Here is a 19,138-nt window from a genome sequence, read left to right on the forward strand (position 1 = left end):
GTATGATTGGTTTTACATACTTTTGAAATAAATATTGCTATACACAGGGGAAAAGTTGTCATGGGGATAAGTTTATTTTTCTACATCTTTATCCCATTCTAAACCAATGTAAAGTAGATAACTGAGTCAGGAGTGTCCAATGGGGAGTATGCCCATGACTGTGTGAGCTCAGGAGTGTCCCCATGACTGTGTGAGCTCAGGAGTGTCCCCATGACTGTGTGAGCTCAGGAGTGTCCCCATGACTGTGTGAGCTCAGGAGTGTCCCCATAACTGTGTGAGCTCAGAAGTGACTATCTGACCTCAGGAGTGGCTCTATGCTAAACTGCACTTTAAGCTTCTCATCCAGTTACTTCTCACAAACCCTGCTTTTGATTCATTTAAAGATGACATAATAAGTGTGGATGAGATAGCTCAGCAGGTAAGGACTCTGCTCTCCAAGCCTGGAGTTCTGATTTTCAGCCTTGGAATATGGTGGCAGGAAAAAACTAACCCCACAAGCTGTCCTCTGACCTCCACATAGGCATCATGGTAAGCACACACACACACACACACACACACACACACACACATACCACAGAGAGAGAGAGAGAGAGAGAGAGAGAGAGAGAGAGAGAGAGTCAGATGCATATATGCACAATGAGAGAAAAATATACACAATAAATAGATGTTTAAATTTCCTCTAAATGTTAAAAAATTAAAAATGATGTAGTTTTAAAAATAATTTATTATCATTATATAGACTGAACTCACAGAAAACCTCCAGTCTCAACCTCCAGAGTGTCAAGATCAAAGTAATATGTCACCACACCTGGTACCAGATATAATTTTTAATCTCTAAAGAGAATTGTATTTAGTTACAGACAATTTTGGCAGAAAATGGGAGGATGTATCCTAAATTTTTTGTTATAGCCAGGACATTGCTGGAATGATTTGCACATGTGAACATGAAATGACAGGGAGCTACTTCAGGTGTCATTGTGTGAATATCCCCAAGGAAATTGAAGTTTAATCCAGAGGGACAAGGACTAAGAGCAGGAGAAGGGGAGGAAGGGAAGGGAAGGAAGAGGGAGAAGGGGAAGAGAATGGAGGGGAGGAAAAAGAACAGGAAAAAGGAGAAGGAAGACAGAAACTTTGCCTAACCCAATGTTTACAGACAAGGCTTTGGGGAGCTGATTATGATAATTAGGTTGAATCCCAGGGGTTTTAAAAAGAAGCAGAGAGCCTAAAGGAACACACACTCAAACGGACTAACTAAGGCACACCGTTTGTTTTCTTCTTTTTAATTTGAGTTGTGACATCAGATGGTAATTGCAATGTTTTTTCTTCCCTTTCTTCCCTCCAAATCCTGCCATATCCCCTGACACACAGTCCTTCAAATTTAGGGCTCCTCTTTTTACTAATTGCTACTACATGCATATATATTTGCATATATTTTGCATATCTGTGATATCATAAACAATTTCCACGTGGCTATTAGGGAGTTCCATAGTATTCCAAATTTAGACACAGCTGCAAATAATTCTCAACTATGCATATATATATATATATATATATATACATATATATATATATATATATTCTGTATAGTGCTCTTGGATTTATGTTTTCAGGGGTGACCATTTGGCACTATACCACCAGTTGGTGTCTTTCCCACCCAAGACCGCCTCACTTGATTCCAGCTTTCCTTATATGTATATGTGTGTGACTGCATGTTATATGAGTACAGGAGATCCTGGGAAACATGGTCTCTGATTCTCTGACTCTAGAGCTATAGGGAGTTGTGAGTTGTCAGATATGATTGATGGGCAGGGGGTCCTCTGGAAAGACAGCAAAAGCTCTAATGATTGATGTCTCTTGAGTCCCTCCTTCCTTTTACTAGCATGTGACATTTTGTAGCAGCTATCTGCCACTGAGAAAGCATTCACAGGCCATGAATGATGACTCAACTTTTCGGAGCCTTGGTTGCTCTTCCAGAGGCCATGAGTTCAAATCCCATCACCCTCACGGCAGTTCACAACTCAGTTCCAGGGCATGTTATCCCTTCTTCTGTCTTCCTTGGGCTTTAAATACATATGTAATGCACAGGCATGCATATAGGCAAATACCCATACACATAGTTTTTTTAATTAAAACTTTGAAGAATTTTAAAATAGTATTTTTAAAAGAAGACAATCACCAAATGTGGCCCCCACGCTTTGATTAGAATAGTGAATGCCCCAAAATCACCTCTTTTCTTGTGATTCACCCTATGAAAGTGTGTTATTAAGAATAGACTATGCCGGGCGGTGGTGGAGCACGCCTGTAATCCCAACATTCTAGGAGGCAGAGGCAGGCAGATTTCTGAGTTCAAGGCCAGCCTGGTCTACAGAGTGAATTCCAGGACAGCCAGGGCTACACAGAGAAACCCTGTTTCAAAAAAAAAAAAATCCAAAGAAAATTAGACTATGGACTGAAATACTAGGAAACTATATATAGCACACTGTGATTCTGAAGCTTCTTTGGTTCCTTGAGCTATGGCTTCAGTTTGGCTTAAGGAGAGTCCTTTGGAAACTCTACATTTCAGAACTGTCTCAGTGAAGCAGGGATATCATAAATGGTTTCCACACGGCTATTTGGGAGTTCTATAGTAGTCCAAGTTCAGACACAGCTGCAAATAATTCTCAGCTGTGCCACTGAGAAGGTCTAGTGCTGCTATGTTAGAGTTAAGGATCACAATAGACATGAGTATGCACATGTATAGCAGGCTAACTCTGATTTTCTTATTCAAAACCTGATTAAGTACGAAGATTCTGTGTGATGTTGTGTTGCAAGATATTTCCTATCCATCCACGTTGAGGCGGTGCGAGGCCAGTGATTGGAGGGAAGAGAGGAGGAGGGGCTAAGAGAAGTGAGAGGTGGAGAGGGAGAAGAGGTGAGAGGTGGAGAGGGAGAGAAAGACTGAGATGAGACAAGCAAAGGAGAAGAGAGATGTGATATCCAGATGGCTTCAGACGTATTTCTGGTGTTTTGAAGAGTCTAGAAATATTGGGATAAGACTTTATCATTGTAAACTGGCATTATGTAATTGGGAGTTTTATATACATAAATATATTTGGTTAACTATTTAAGTTTAAGAGTCATGTTTTATCAGGTATTTGGGTGCAGGGCCAGAGCAAGACACTCCCGCCATTTACAGAGTCTATGGCAGGGAGGACACACAGTTGGGATGCTGTGAGAGCTAGCTGGGAAAGATTGGTTCAGGGGGTGGGGGCGACAGTGAGAGCCACCCTGAGTGAGACCCACTGGGACTTGGTGAAAAGGCCTGACAGGGCAGTACTTTTTTAAAAAGTACATGTTGTTTGAGATCCATTCTGTATTAACATACACAGGGGTTGCCTAATACGCTGATAAAGCTACTACGGTTGTGTAACAGTGTATAAAGTGTATGCTGAACAAATCTGTACAAGCTGTTCTGGCTACCAAGGTTAGCACACTAAGAAGCTTTGTTCTGTTCAATCCCATCAATGGCAATGACTTGGTGTCAAAAGGCTTTGTTCTTAAAGTCCTTGACCATTTTGTGGTGAAGGCATTATCAGTGATGAAATGAGATATGTAGTTGAACAGGACAGGACACTCAGCATAACACAGCCCTAGCAGCCTGGGAGTCATGGGATCCTCTCTTTGATGGAACTGCTCACAATCCCTCTACTCATGGCAAACAGAGCCAATTAAAGCACTGCCTATTCCAACACTCGCAATATATGTGAGATTAACTAACACCCTGCTTGGAGAAGCTGTGCTGTGGTTTCAATCTGCTGTGTTTTTCTTACTCATACACAGTTGAGTCCTACAATGTTATTAAAAGAATGAAATATAGTCTCTTACGCTGTTTGAAGGTGGCCTTTGGCAACTGATTGCAATTAAAGTCATTGGAGCCAAGGACCCATGAGTGACACTTGCTGGCTTTATGGTCAGAGCAGAGACACACAGACGTAGACTCCCTTTTCTCTTGTCATGTGGGAAGAGGCCATCAAATGCAAGGACACTCAACTTGCACCCCTGGAACTAAGATGTAGAATAAAGCTTCTTTCTTCCTATGGTGGCTTCCTTAGCCTTTTCTTGTTCAGCAAGCATGATAAACCTAGTTTCATCTTCTACTTGCACTTAGGCCCTTTTTAATGCTTGTTCTTTGTGATATGTTTGTCAGATTAGAGTTGTAGGCTTGTGTACTCATCACATCGGTGAGAAACTGTGGGTGGGACCATCTTAATAATGCATACTTGCTCTAAGAATTCTTGTTTAAGTTGTTTTTTTACTCTTCTGTTTATGAGTATTTTATCAGAATCTCTATATGCCTTGTGTGCATGCCTGGTACTCATGAAAGTCATGAGGGGCCTGCACCCCCTGGAACTAGAGTTAAAGATGGTTGGAAGGTGGGTGTTTGGAACTGAACCCAAGTCTTTTGCAAGAACAGCAGGTGCTCTTAACTACTGAGCCATCACTTAAGATCTAAGCCAGATTCTTACTTCTTTCCAAACCACTAGGCAAAAGTAGTCATGGGATTTTTGTTAGGGCTAAAGAATAAAATATTAAAAAAAAAAACCTTGGTGAATTAAAGAGTACTTGCAAATATTAGTTGTTCTAATAAGGACAACTATTTCATATAAGGAGAAAAAGACCAAAATAGTTAGAAAATACAGTAATGCTGATCTCTTAATGCAAGGCAAAATCACAAGAGTCTGAATAAACAAATGTCAACATGAAAGCCCTCCTGCTCTCAGTGATGGCTCAATGTAAACGTACAGGTCATGCAAGCTCGACCACCTGAGTGTGGGTCCCCAGAACCTCCTGAACAGTGGGACACAGCGCTGCACATCTGTAATCTCAGTGTTCTTGTGTCAAGATCAGGAAAATAATGCAGACAGAAGAACTGTCCAGGAGTTTGCAGGCCAGCTCTCATAGGGGAAACAGTGAAGTGGCAAAGGCAATGGAGAACCAAATAGAACAAAAGAACTGACTGAATCCTAAAGCATGTTTTTTAATCTCCACATGTGCACTTGTACATTAGTGCACATTTGTGCATGGGTACACACACACACATATCACATACATCACACATGCACACCACACATACATACACACCACACACACACACACACACACATACACACACACACACACACACATACACACACACACACACCAATGATGACTACAATAATGAAAACTAAATTACTCAAAAATTTTCTGGCTCCTTTGGTTCCACTTTAAAAAAAAAAAGCAGCTTCTCAGTAAGAACGAACGAAGAGGTCTGTTAGGCAGTAAGACACAGGGCTCAGTTTGTAAGGTGCTTCTAATGTGATTTAAGCAGGGGAGACCTGAATTCATATCTCCAGTGACCACATAAAAGTCTGGGTGTGGCAACACATATCCTATAATCCCAGCACTAGTGGGTAGAGAGAGGAGAATTCTGGGAATTCACTGCTCAGGCATCTTGCTGCCCTGCGAAGTACAGAGAAGAACTCTGTCTAAAAAAAAAAAAAAAAGCAAGATGTAGAGCTAGAGAAGAAGACACACAGAATCCCCCATTCACACACACACACACACACACACACATGCACGCGGGGTGAAGGTGCACTTCAGAACCAGGCTAAAGTTATGATTCTGTTGCTTTTTTGGCACAGGAAGTTAGGCTTATACTTAACTACTGTAGTTTTTTTAATCTTAAAATCTTTACTATATCTAATAAAATATGCTTTGAGGAAGGAAGTACAACTGATTCAATAAGAAAGAAGCTTTTATTATTAAGCAGGAAAAAATATCAGGGTTTAACATGGTTTACAGAAACATGTTCCAGTGAGTGCTTTTTATGACATTGTTTTTCAAACCTTGAAAGTCATCTCCAGAATGCACACTCTGGCCTTAGGACCCTTGCCTTCTTGAGTCCAAAGCTCTGAGAACTGCTTGAATCTATTTCAATATTTAGCAAGCATCTCAGAGATTCTGATGCTGTTACTTTCAGGAGAATAAGTAGAAGCATTTCTCCAAGAAATGAAGATATTGACAGAGGCCAGCCCTATGCTACTGAAAGGACTCCACACTGCCAAATAGCCCAGAAGCTAGGGAGGAGCTTCCTTTACCAGGTACATCTGTTCAGCTTAGTTAAAGAATATGCATGTGTATACACCTGTGTGTCTTTTTTCCCATTAACTTTGGTCTTTTATTTTTATTTTATTTACTATTTTCTTAGTTTTTGAGATTATAATTACATCATTTCTGCTTTTCCATTTTCCTTTAAATCCTCCTACATAACTCTTCTTATTCTCTTTAAAATTCATAGCCTCTTTTTTCATTAGTTGTCATTGGATATATATACATTATATAACATAAATATATATAATATATATTGTATGCTTACACACATATACACAATCTGCTCAGTCTGTGTAATGTGAATTAAATGTATGTTTTACAGGAATACAAACATGTATGTATGTATGTATGTATCCACAGGAGTGGATAACCAATTGATGTGCTTGTCCCTGGAGAAAACTCTCTCTCCTGCTCTTAGCATCCCTTAGTTGCCTGTAGTTCTCTGTGTATGGCTAAGGCTTTCTGGGCTTTCCCTGAGTCCACTTTAGGGTGTTTATTATTGTCGTTGTCCTTGTTTAAGCAGTCATATTAGTGAGACTTAATGCATAGGATACATTTGCAAATGTTGAATATAATCAGCACTATAAAAATAACAATGAATATCTATTACAAAACAAAGGGAACATTCCAAAAAAAAAAGACATATCCTTGGAAACTTCAGATTACACTATAACAAATTGATTGAAGAATCTGTAACACACATAATTAGAATTTAAAGAAAATACTGTACATGATCATTTTGTCAGATTTAGGTTCGTCAGGGATGAAGAGGAGATAAGCCACATTTTAGAAAAAAAAAAAAAAGACTGAAAGTGAACCGGCAAGTGTCAAGGCTAAGGTGTAAAGAAAATTAAAAACAAAAAAAGTATTAAAGAAAATAAAAGCAGCAAAATGAAATAAATAAGAGCAGAAAGTAAAGAAGAAGAAAGCCACAAGGATGCTCAGCACAGCCAGACACCGATAATGTAAAATGAAAAGGAGATCAAAAGAAAGAGTCCAACACATGCACATACAGCATATACACAATATACAACATATAGCAACATCCGAGGGGTGTAGAAGTCCACATTAGAGATTTAAAAAATGAGAAGATAATATGGATGGCAGTATAGCTCTTATATTTTAAACAGATAAAATAGACCCTGAAAAGGTCACCAGTAAGACTGGCCAAAGAGGAAATGTAAAAACTAAGTAGTGTATAATATTTCAAGGCAGAATGGGTATTTACCAATTACCACACAAAGGAAATGCCAAGCGCAGTTCATCTACAGGTTGCACTCATTTTAAGTTTGCAGAGAAGAGGGAAACAGGGCTGTACTGGCTGGTTTTGTGTGTCAACTTGACACAGGCTGGAGTTATCACAGAGAAAGGAGCTTTAGTTGGGGAAGCACCTCCATGAGATCCAACTCTGGGGCGTTTTCTCAATTAGTGATCAAAGGGGAGAGGGCCCCTTGTGGGTGGTGCTACCTCTGGACTGATAGTCTTAGGTTCTATAAGAGAGCAGGCTGAGCAAGCCAGGGGAAGCAAGCCAGGAAGTAGCATCCCTCCATGGCCTCTACATCAGCTCCTGCTTCCTGACCTGCTTGAGTTCTAGTCCTGACTTCCTTTGGTGATAAACAGCAATTTGGAACTGTAAGCTGAATAAATCCTTTCCTCCCCAACTTGTTTCTTGATCATGATGTTTGTGCGGGAATAGAAACCCTGACTAAGACACAGGACATATCCATGAACTTTTGTTTTTTAATAAACAGCAAATGAAAAGTAAATTATAAGCCAGTTGACTCATGTATATAGACTCAATAATATGCAGTCAAGTGAGTCCAAGAGCTTTCACACGCCATGCCAAGAATATCAAAATGTGAAAGGAACTCCACTACAGTGGTTTCTCGAGTTGTTATCATCGCTCAACTGTTTTCATGGTGGCTGAAGACATATCTGTGAAGTAATATGGTTTAACAAGAGGCTTTGCAATTCAATAGAAAAAAACATCAGCAACAACAAGATAATGCAACTATCTTCAAGTGGACTGCTTTCTTGCATGAATTTACAAATCATGAAACTCATCTTAAAAATAAAGATTACTGTAGGAATTCAAAGTTGATCTAACTTTAGAAAACCATTCAAATTATTCAATCTGTTAATAGTTTAAGAGGGTGAACTTAAGTGATATTCCCAAAAGATTCAGAGAAGCTATTACAATAAAGTCAACCTTATTATAGGAAAAAAGAAATGTTAACCCTAACAAACAAGAAATAAAAGAGACTCTATCTTGAACCCACAGTAAACATCAGAGTTAATGAAATTATAAATATTATCTCCAGCACCATGCCTTCCTCTACGTGGCCCTGTATATGTTCCTATACAACAGACCTCCACAGCTATCATACTAGCAGGCTGCCCTCATGCAGCTGTCTCCACTGGGATGCAAACCACAATCTTCCTGACTGTAGCCCAGGTCATGGGCATTTAATACAGAGTTTCAGTTTGAGAATATCTATAGACTCATACTGACCCAGTGGCTTACAGAATCAAGGGCACTGTAGTTTCCCCCCAGAGCCCCATGCTCTAATCCAAAATGCTGGAGTGCCTGGTGGTTCCATACACTTGTGACACACTGGAGGGATTCCTTTATCTGCTGAGCATACCAAGAGGTATCAGCAGCCTTCTTAGGCTCTACTCATGATAGTCACAAAGCTGTTCTGTGATGGGCTAGAACGAGTCATTGCAAATGAGTGGTTCAAAACAATATCCTGGAGCATGGAAAACTAAAATTCACTTCAATGGGCCCAAACCCAGGAATTTGTGGGTGTGCTTCCCTCCACAAAACCTTGTTTATGCAGCTTTTGGTGAATACCAGTACAAAACACATCAGTCTCTGTCACTATGACTGCATTGCCAGCTCCTCCTCTCTGTGGTTCACTTTGTTTTAGGAAGACACATGCGATGGGACTCGGAGCCCACCATAATAGACAAGGATGACTTCCTCGGTTAGCATCTGGAACTTGGTCCCTTTTAGGGAGATATAAGTTTTCATTTACTAATTCCAAAGAATGGGATTGGATAGCTGACTTAGTTGGTTTTTTTTTTTTTCTGTTGCTATAAGAAACACCACAACCAGAGCAACTTGGGTGGAAATGGCATATTTTAATGAATAGGTCTTTGAGAGAAGCCAGGCCAGGAACCTGGAGGTAGGAGCTAAAGCTGTGGCTATGGAAGAGCGCTAATTCCTGGGTTGTTCCCTGTAGTTCCCTCAGCTTGCTTTGTTACACAATCCAAGGGCACCTGCCCAGGGGTAGCACTGGTCACAATGGGTTGAGACTCCCATGTCAATCGTTAGGCAAGAAAATTCCCCATGGATTTGTTCATAAGCCAACCTCACAGAGGCAGTTCCTCAGCTGAGGTCCCCTCTTCCCATCTGTCTCTAGTTTGGGTCAAGTTGACAAAAATGAATGAGTACAATATTTTAGTCATTTGTTGTGTAGCAATTTCCTCCAAATTGAACGTTCCATCCTAAGAGAAGCTCTTGTAAGATTCAGGAAGTAAATACAAGTATCCAGAAGACCCTGTGAGTGCAGATTCCCAGTACCCATCTTAAGATCATTTATCTGGGAGAGACTTTCCCACTTCTGGAGCTGCCTGTAGATTGTGAAGAAAGCATTTGTGACTTGCCACCAGGCTGGGTTGGGCTTTATGAAGATACAAGTGCTTTTGGGACATCCATTCTTCTTGTAATCTCTCACCTAAATTCCAGTAACTCCCATAAATGTATTTGTTTGCCATCCAAGTTAGGCCTTGGTAAAATGATTTCTTTGAGTGCTGTCACTCCCTTATCTGGGGTGAATAGATCTTATGACTACCTCCCCTTCCCCCACCAGAAAACTACAACAGCACCATTATTTAACATATTACACAAAATGATCAGGAGCTAAATCTAAGCTGCTATCTTGGTCCCACTAGGTTTTACCTTAGAAGTGCCTCAGTCCATTTTCTGTTGCTCTAACAACATACCTGATGCTAGATAAAATGTAAAGGAAAGAGGTGTATTTAGCTCACATTTTGGGAGATAGCTAAGGCTGTGCTGGAATCTGCTTGGCTCTAGGTAAAGCCTTGGGGCAGATGGTATCTCAGTGTGAGAGAGTATATGAAGAGAAGACCACACGGTAAGAGAGGAACTGGTACATCCAGTGAGCTGTCAGGTTCCTGTTCTCTCAAGAATGAGCTGTAAGAGTTCCTCCTCTTGAGGATTCCAACAGCTTTCGTACCACCACTCTAGGGAACAAGCTTCCAGAACATGAAACTTTCGAGACACATTGACATAACACCTCCAAATCTGTGCAAATACCTTCCCTTGAATGGACAGCGATACTCTACAAGGCTGCTTCTGCATACCAAGAAGTGATGATATCTGTGGCTAACATATGCATACACTACCACATGCTTGACGGTGCTGTGGAAGACACAAAAGATGCTCCATCTAATATAAGCACACATCAACATGGCAAAATCTTCATATTTGCCAATGGGCTAATATACATAGGTACATAACAGGAGTAGGTGTCTGGTATGTTTCACAGTATTTGCACTATGAAAGATGTGAAGATGTTTCAAAAGACATTAATTTGAAGAAGCTTTACCATGTTGACTTTGCTACAGTAAGGAGAGAGAGAGAGAGAGAGAGAGAGAGAGAGAGAGAGAGAGAGAGAGAGAGAGAGAGAAAGAGAGAGAATAAACTCAAGATGATTAATGTTCTATCAGGTCTCACAGGCTACAATGAACCGATCTACCATGAAGAATAGAATAATGGTATATATCATTGTAGGAACTACATTACCACAGCCTCACAGCAGTCAATGCGTTGGCTTCTGTTGTTTTCCCCTATAATAGTTGGTTTCTTGTCAGCTTGGCACAAACTAGCATCATCTGGGAAGAGAGAACCACGATTCAGAAAATGCCTCCACCAAATTGGCTTGTAGGCAAGTCTGAGGGGTCATTTTCTTGACTGATGATTGATGTGGGAGGGCCCAGCCCACAGTGGGTAATGTCACCACTGGGCAAGTGGTCTTGGGTTGAAGACAAAGCAAACTGAGCAAGTCTTGGAAGCAAGCCAGTAAGTAGCATTCCCCATGGCTACAGCTTCAGTTCCTGTAAGATGAAATAAACCCTTTCCTCTCCAGGTGGCTTTTGGTCATGGAATTTTATTGTAGCAATGCAAAGGAAGCTAAAGTATCTGTCTATACACAACTCTTTGTAGTTTATGTGAACTTCAGCCATGCTGGCTGTCCAACTTAATTGTCTCTGCAGAGTTCTTAGCAATTTCTTTCAAAGTGTCTCACTTAAAATGACATAATCTCTTGATTGTTCCAAGCTTTTCCATAAGCTAGAAGCACAGTCAGATATCAGGGGTAGTTGGCCATGGAGAGCTTGTCACTTTCCATCCATGGAGAGGAAAAGGACGATATTGAATCATGGGAAGCAAACAACCATAAAAAATGCCAATGAGGTAAAAGCGACAGGGTGAGGGCAGGGGACAGCCTCCGCACTCAAGTGCAAGGCTATAGGCACCGGATCTAGGCCAGTTACTAACTTCTGTTTAATATCTCGTTGATTAAAATTCAAATAACTCCTCATAAATCCAGCATATATGTGATGGTTAAATCTCATTAAAAAAGCAAAAATACCATCTGGTTGGTATATTATAAGCACTTACTGAAGAACAGATTTTTTTTAATATAATTATGCTCAAAATATAATGTTACATTCACAGTATATGACTGTTTTCTCCCTTCATCTCCACTCTTTTGAAATCTTTGAGAAATCTGATTTCCATGTTATATTCAGTCCCCTCTGCTCTCCACTCCACCTCACTGCCTAAAAGGATAGCTGGTCTCTTGGGACTTGAATCCCAAAGAAAGGCTCATTCATTATTCTCAGTAATATCTACACTGCCACAATCTGAATGAGACTGGATGTCTTACTTCTGGATCACTGAAGGACTACTTTTAGATACTGAAAAGATGAGAAATAGAAGTAACCATAAATTTGAAAACCACAAAGCAGCCCAGTCCTAAAGCATCAGTCTGACTAGTAGCTAATAAATGCGCCATCAGCTACTCAAGTAAAGATATCCTGGGAAGGGACACTGGCTGTCATTCACTGAACACTACCCTACTGGGGTCAAACTATAACCTGAGAGCAGCACAAGACAGTGAGTTGGACCAGATGGTTCTTGGTCTTGAAGAACTTTCCTTCAGCCATTAAAACCAGCAAAGAGTAGATCACAGCACTATAGAGCCCATTCAGAAAGGGGCTCTATCCACAGCTTCAGGGCAGTTTGGATTTCACCAGATGATGTCATGCTTGGCTGTGAAATGTTTGGATGTGGAAGTGTTTCCTAGGCAGCAAAGAAAGAAAGCAGTGGTCTTAGTTCAAGAAAAATTATATATCTAGTGGTTTGGAACATATCGGCAGAAAGTTTTAGAATCATGGCGAGGAAAGGGGGACGGAATGAGATTAAAAGGACAGATGAAGCCTGGTGATAAAGAGCAAAAGAATGTGGAATTACTTGGGAGGCACTTGAAGATGCCAAGGTTTCCAAACAGAGGTGAGAACATTTAGGATTATTGAGGGTGAGACTGTAATAGAAACAGAAGCAATCAGATACTGGGATAGCAATGGGGCTGGTGGGGAGGGAAGACTTGACATAAGACAGAGCTGCTCACAATGTCTGAGCCTTGGCTTTCTCTCTCATTGTTCTCATGAGATATCTGAGAGAGCCTCCTTAAAGGTCAAAGGATTTGTCCTAGCTCAGGGGCTCCGACAGTTCAGTCCATCATAGCCATAGCAGAGAAGTAACCCAGCACATGCCCACTGGAGCATGGGGAGGGGAGCTCCCAGGCTTGGTTCCCGGGAAGCACATACTATAGGCTATATCTAGGGGTGCTTCAAAAGAAGTTGAAACAACAGCTAGGCTCTACTTGGGCAGACAATGGAGAGCCCTTGGTCTAAACTAAAAAACAACTAAAAAAAATCTCCCCTCCCTACTATAAGAACTGAAAAAGCCCATTGAGCAGGAAGACATGGCAGTATTTCTCCCTTGGATCTTCTCTGATTCTCCTGGGGTTATTTTCTCGTTTTCCCCAAATGATCGTCCTCCCTGCGCATTCCTTATCTGTGTTTACCTATTATCCTTAGACTCCATATAATACCTTTGGAAGCCACTATCTTGAGTGTGACTCTCCTATGTTGGTATAAAAGCTACTGGAACCTGTAAGAGGCTTCACAGAGATTCGGCCTTTAAGAAGGAGGAGAACTTTTTTGCAGCTCACTGTTGCACTCAAGGTCTTGGAAGAACAGAAGCCTGGCAGCTTCCTGGATATCCTACGCTCCCTCTCGCACCATGTGACCCTTCCCTTACACTCTCTCACACAGTGATGCCATCTGCCCCAAGGCTTTTCCTAGGGCCAAGCAGATGCCGTGACAACCTCAGGAATCTCCAAAACTGTAATTGTAATAAAAGCAGCTCATCCATACATTTTCCATGGACAAGTTGTATAGTATATTATAACGCAAGCTTGTTATGTTCATCTCTTAGCAAAGATGAAATCAACTCCAAGTAGCCTGGAGGGTAAAATGGGAGACAGTAAACTCTGACAGACAGAGAGAAGCATATGGGGAATACTTTTGGACACTTATATGAATAAATGTCTTTAACAAAATCTTGAAAGGTAGCAAGAAAACTACACGTCCTCAGGAGGGACCGCATCACACTAAATGCAAAAGGCAACAAGCCATCAACGGAAGAGTCAGCAGGCAGCAGTCCACAGGGCACACATGGCATTCGTGTGTAAAGCTGGCAAGGAAGCAAAAGGGCTCCACACCAACTAAAACAGGCCCATGAGGTGACTAAATGGATGAGGGAACAGTTGTACTTACGATATACACAATCATATTGCCAATTTCCAGCATCAAAAGCAAGTCGCATCTGAAAATATAAAAATTCCCACACAACATCAAAAAGTCTTCTTCATTGTCACTAATAATCCAAGGGAAAATCAAGTTCACTGTGTGCTATCATTAGCTAGCTCTAAGCCACTTACAATGGTTATCATCCAAAAGACAGAAAGTGATAAAGGCCGACAAGGATACAGAGGAGGGAGGACACTTGTAGACCGGTACAAAAACGTAAGTTAGAACAGAAATTCAACGAAACAGCATGGAGCATGCTTAACACGCTAAAAATAGAAGTAGAGCATTGGAACCACTGAGTTCTAAGACTGTGCATCCAAAAGAAATGAAACCAGGAAGCCAGCATGATACCTGCACAGTTATTTTTATTGCAGATGTATTGTCAATGGTCACAGTCAATGCTCAGTTTAGTGATCTGTATTTTGGAGCTCACTCTCCTGGGAAGATGTAAACAAACACTTATTCACCTCAGATAGGGCATTGCTGATACTCTAACATAGCTGTGCTACCACAACATCCCACCTCATTATGGATGGTGATTCATGAGGGATCCCATCAGTTATCTTCTACTTCCTATATACTAGTTTCTTCCATCTCTCCATCATTCTGTTTGCTGGACTGTGAGGTGACCATGTACAACAGGGCAGAAAGCATACTGTAACCTCATTAATTAACCCCTTTCACTATAACTAAATACCTGATATGAGAGGAAAGATTAATTTCTGGCTCTGTTGACTACAGGCCTCTAATGACTCAGAACATAATGGCAACATGACGGTATGGTAGAATAGAGGTGATCACCTCATGGAAGGCAGGAAAAAGAAAAATAATGGGAAGAGGCAAGGAACAGGATACAACTGTCAAGGCCATGCTTCCAGTGACCTAATTTCCTGTAGTTAAGAGACACTTCCTAAAGTGTCCTCAACTTCCTCCAAACAACACCAAAGCAGGGTAGAAAGACAGGGAACTTTGAGGATGTAAAGAGAGAAGGGGCCTTTGCTAAAGCCTGTGGCAGCTGAAAATCAAAAATTCCAGCACAATTAACATCTGTTGTGAGAGTTACCAAACCTAGAGACACTATTTTTTGTACTAGTGTGTGTGTGTGTGTGTGTGTGTGTGTGTGTGTGTGTGTGTGTGAGCATGTGTGATGACATGTATATAGAAGCTAGGGAATAATTTTCCGGAATTGGCTCTTGTTTTTGCCATGTGAGTTCCAGTGATTGAACCTAAACCATCAGGCTTGGTAATAAGTGCCTTTATCCTCTAAGTTATCATCGTACCAGCCCAAATAGTTTATGTAGAAATACTTTCAAATAAGAATGTTAAAATATCAACCACCCTGGCTGAAGTCCTGCATTTGTCTAGAACTTTAATCCTCCGCAACATATGTGCAGGGAATCCTACAAACAGGACTGCTACTGTGTATTTCCAGTGAGTACAGACTAAGGTCCTACCCCTCTGTAACCTAGTGTTCCTGTATCAGTTGTACCACAAGCATACCTCAGAAACCTTAGCAATCCTTTCTAGAAAATAACATGCATTTAAACCCACCCAAATCCTATATATGATGAACCTAAAGAAAATGAAGTGTGACTCTGCCCTGAGAAGCCTACACAGTCAGGCTCTCGGTTGAGTTTTACTCTCTCGTTGAGCATTTTACTTCTAACCTCATGCTTAGGTCTGTGCATACTATCTTTTGACAAATTCCAACTTCATACCAGCTGTCCTGAAATTTTTTTCTTGAGGTGAAGTCAAGGATCCAGCTTTACTGAAAAAGAAGCTCCCAGAGGTCAGGAGAGTTGCCCAGGCTGCGTCAACGGGTGATAGGAGAGGTATCTCTGCCTTCACAACCACTGACAGCATTTCTTAAAGATCAAACACTCAACATAGAATCTTCCAGGGAACACTTCACATTTAAACATTAGTAGAATAAAATATGGCATATGTACATAGCAAAATATCAGTTGGCCATAAAAAGAATGGAACCCTGTCATGCAAGGTAAAATACATTGAATAAGATAGTGGTGTGTTAAGTGAAATGAACCAGACACACAAATCAATACCAAAGTGTTGTCTAAAATGCTGAAACTAAAGTAAATTGATTTTACTATGGTAGAGGGTAGTAGGATAGAAAGGAAAAGGTGGAAACACACAGGATTGAATAACACAGCAACAAAAATATAGCTGATACAGAGGATCAAATTCTAATATTCTGTAACCAGGAAGGATGACTACAGCAATAATCATATATTTCAAAACAGCTAGAAAAGAGAAGTTTTAATGCCCCTGACACAATGATCATGATTAGTATTTGAAGTGACAAGCATATTAAAATGCCAGCTGAACCATGATTATCATAAACATGCATTACACTATCACCAAGAGCAAGTAAAATCATGTGACAACTCGAGTACTAAAAATCATAGGGCAGAATCGAGAGTTAAGGTGACACAAACAGAAGAGATCAGAGAGCGTCTTCAGGGAGAGCTGGCCGTCCTGACCTCTGGGCTGAGTGACCCTTTCTCTCACTTCCCATCCTTCCCATTTTAAAATCCTTTGTTCCTCTCTAACCCATATTCTGCTTCTAAGATCCACTTTCCTGTTTTCTAATTCCCAGCAGGAAGGCCCACAACTCACTTCTATTGGAGACCAACTTAGGGTGACAGATTCAGTGAGAATTCACATGTGCTCCAGTTTCTCATAAAGGGAGCTTGTGTGCAGCCAGAAACTGCAATTTTTATCTCAGTGAGCATGCACAGACTGCCAGGGAAGTCGAAAGCACTGAACCAAAGTTTAATGTTTGCTTTGCTTGACTTTGAAAGTCAACAACGCTGTCAGGAGAGTGCAGGAGTCCTTTAATTTAATACATCAGAACCATAAGGACAGATTAGGATAATTACTGATGAATCTTCATATTTAATAAATTCATAATGTTGAGTGTTTCCATACCAATGGCAGAGCATTTTTTGAAATAGTGTTGATTTCTAAAGTCTACAGGAAGAACTGTAAGCAGCATGTTTCTGCTCCCCAAAAAGTAACAAATTGAAACTAACATACATATATACATACATACATGCATGCATTCATGTATGCATGCATACATACATATATGCATGCATATATATATGCATGCAGGCACACATATATATAGCATAGATCTTTTCCTTCCTCTTTCTCCTTCCCTACCTCCTCCATACAAAGACACCTCAAACAGCCAGGAGGATGTTCCTCAGCAGAAACTGATCTGGCTCACTCTTTGGCCTTAGTCTCACAGCCTTATCCACCATAAGAAATAAATATCTGCCACTGGTAACACTCAGCCTGTGGTGTTTTTGTTTTGGTAGCCCTGTCTAAGTGAGACTAAACAGGGAGGCAATTGTTTACTGACAGAGATTCTGCTGGCATGCATGTGAGGTTGACATAAGAATCAAACTCCTGGTTCCCCCACCCCCCCAGCTGTCCTACCTCCCCTAGAAGGAGAGCCAGGGGCTTCCTACAGCCCTCCTGGACCACGAATGCTTGGGGCACACTCTCTTTGCCTGTTTGTCCTATACTCTCTACTACTTAACAGATATGCACTTTATGGTGGAAATAAATATGTGCAAACATGTTTTCATTCTAACCCATGGTTTACCTCTATTAGCAAAGTAAATAGTGCTGGAATGCTAAAAACTGTTCTACATAAAAATAACGTCAGAGATTTTATTCACAGATATAAAAATAACTGGAAAGATAGCTCAGTCATTAAGAGTACTTGCTGCATTCTTGTAGAAGACCAGGGTTCAATTCCTGGCACCCGGAATGTACTGTAACTTGGTTCTGCACAGGGCCTTTCTGGACACTATATATGCACATGGTCTGCCTACAGACATGCGGGCTCTTACATGTACAGGTACAATTTCAGCGATTAAATAAATCTTTTAAAAATGACCTCAGATAGAGCCATGTCACTAAATCCTGTGCACTTTTGTACGTGCATACGTAACTTCTTTGAAATGATTCTTTAGTCCATTTCCCGTGTGTTGATATTTTTGTATGATTCAACTGTTTACTGTTACTGCAAAGAATACTGTAATATTTTTAAGTTTTAGCAAATATATTCAAGGGGTCCATAATAGATCTGGTCAAATGTTTGAAAACATGCAAAAACAGCAAAGACAAAACTGAGAGGGAGTGAAATTCAGATGCCACAGCTGACGTAGTTCCCTAGAACAACATGCAGAACTGTCTCATGATTCTGTATCCAGTACTATGCCCCCCACAGAGCCTTGCTTTGACTAAATAAATAAGAAAATAAATACTGAAAAATTCTTAGTGTTGTTAATGTTTGAAAATATTACAAGAGCCAGCAGCACAGGTACGTCCACCTCTCTCTCTCTCTCTCTCTCTCTCTCTCTCTCTCTCTCTCTCTCACACACACACACACACACACACACACACACTCACTTTTTTTTTTAATGAGACCTTGCTTTCATAGTCTGATGAGTACCTGGTGAGTTTGAAATCGCGTGTATATAATCTCAAGAACATGGAGTTTCTAAAGCTCCAGAGAATTAAATGCTGCAGAAACTGTAGTCAGCATCATTGGAAATGTGCGTTATTACAAAACAATTAAGATCTATGACTGAGTCACAGGGATTAGCAAGGTGGCTTTATCATTGTTATTTATAAATAAATCACATGAACAATAGTTTTGTGAACATCAGCAAGGTACAGTAGAATTTTAAGCCACGTAGTAAATGGTGACTAGAAGAAACATTGTAAACAATTAAGATGAAAATTCAAACTTTCCTAACAAATTTAGGTATAATTATTTTAGGCTTTATGAGGAAACTGTCCATCTTGCTAGTCTACATCTAATTACTACTTAAAATATTTATGTGCATGTATTTAAAATAAAAGTGATTTATATAGATTATTAAATTTATGTCATATTCTCATCGACTTCAAGGCTGTCTTATTTAGAGCTTCCATTGCTGTGAAGGAAGGCAACTTTTTTTTTTAAGTTTTATTTATTTTATGTATATGAGTACACTGTTGC

The sequence above is a fragment of the Apodemus sylvaticus genome, chromosome 3 (assembly GCF_947179515.1).
Source record: "Apodemus sylvaticus chromosome 3, mApoSyl1.1, whole genome shotgun sequence".
In the NCBI taxonomy this organism is placed as follows: domain Eukaryota; kingdom Metazoa; phylum Chordata; class Mammalia; order Rodentia; family Muridae; genus Apodemus; species Apodemus sylvaticus.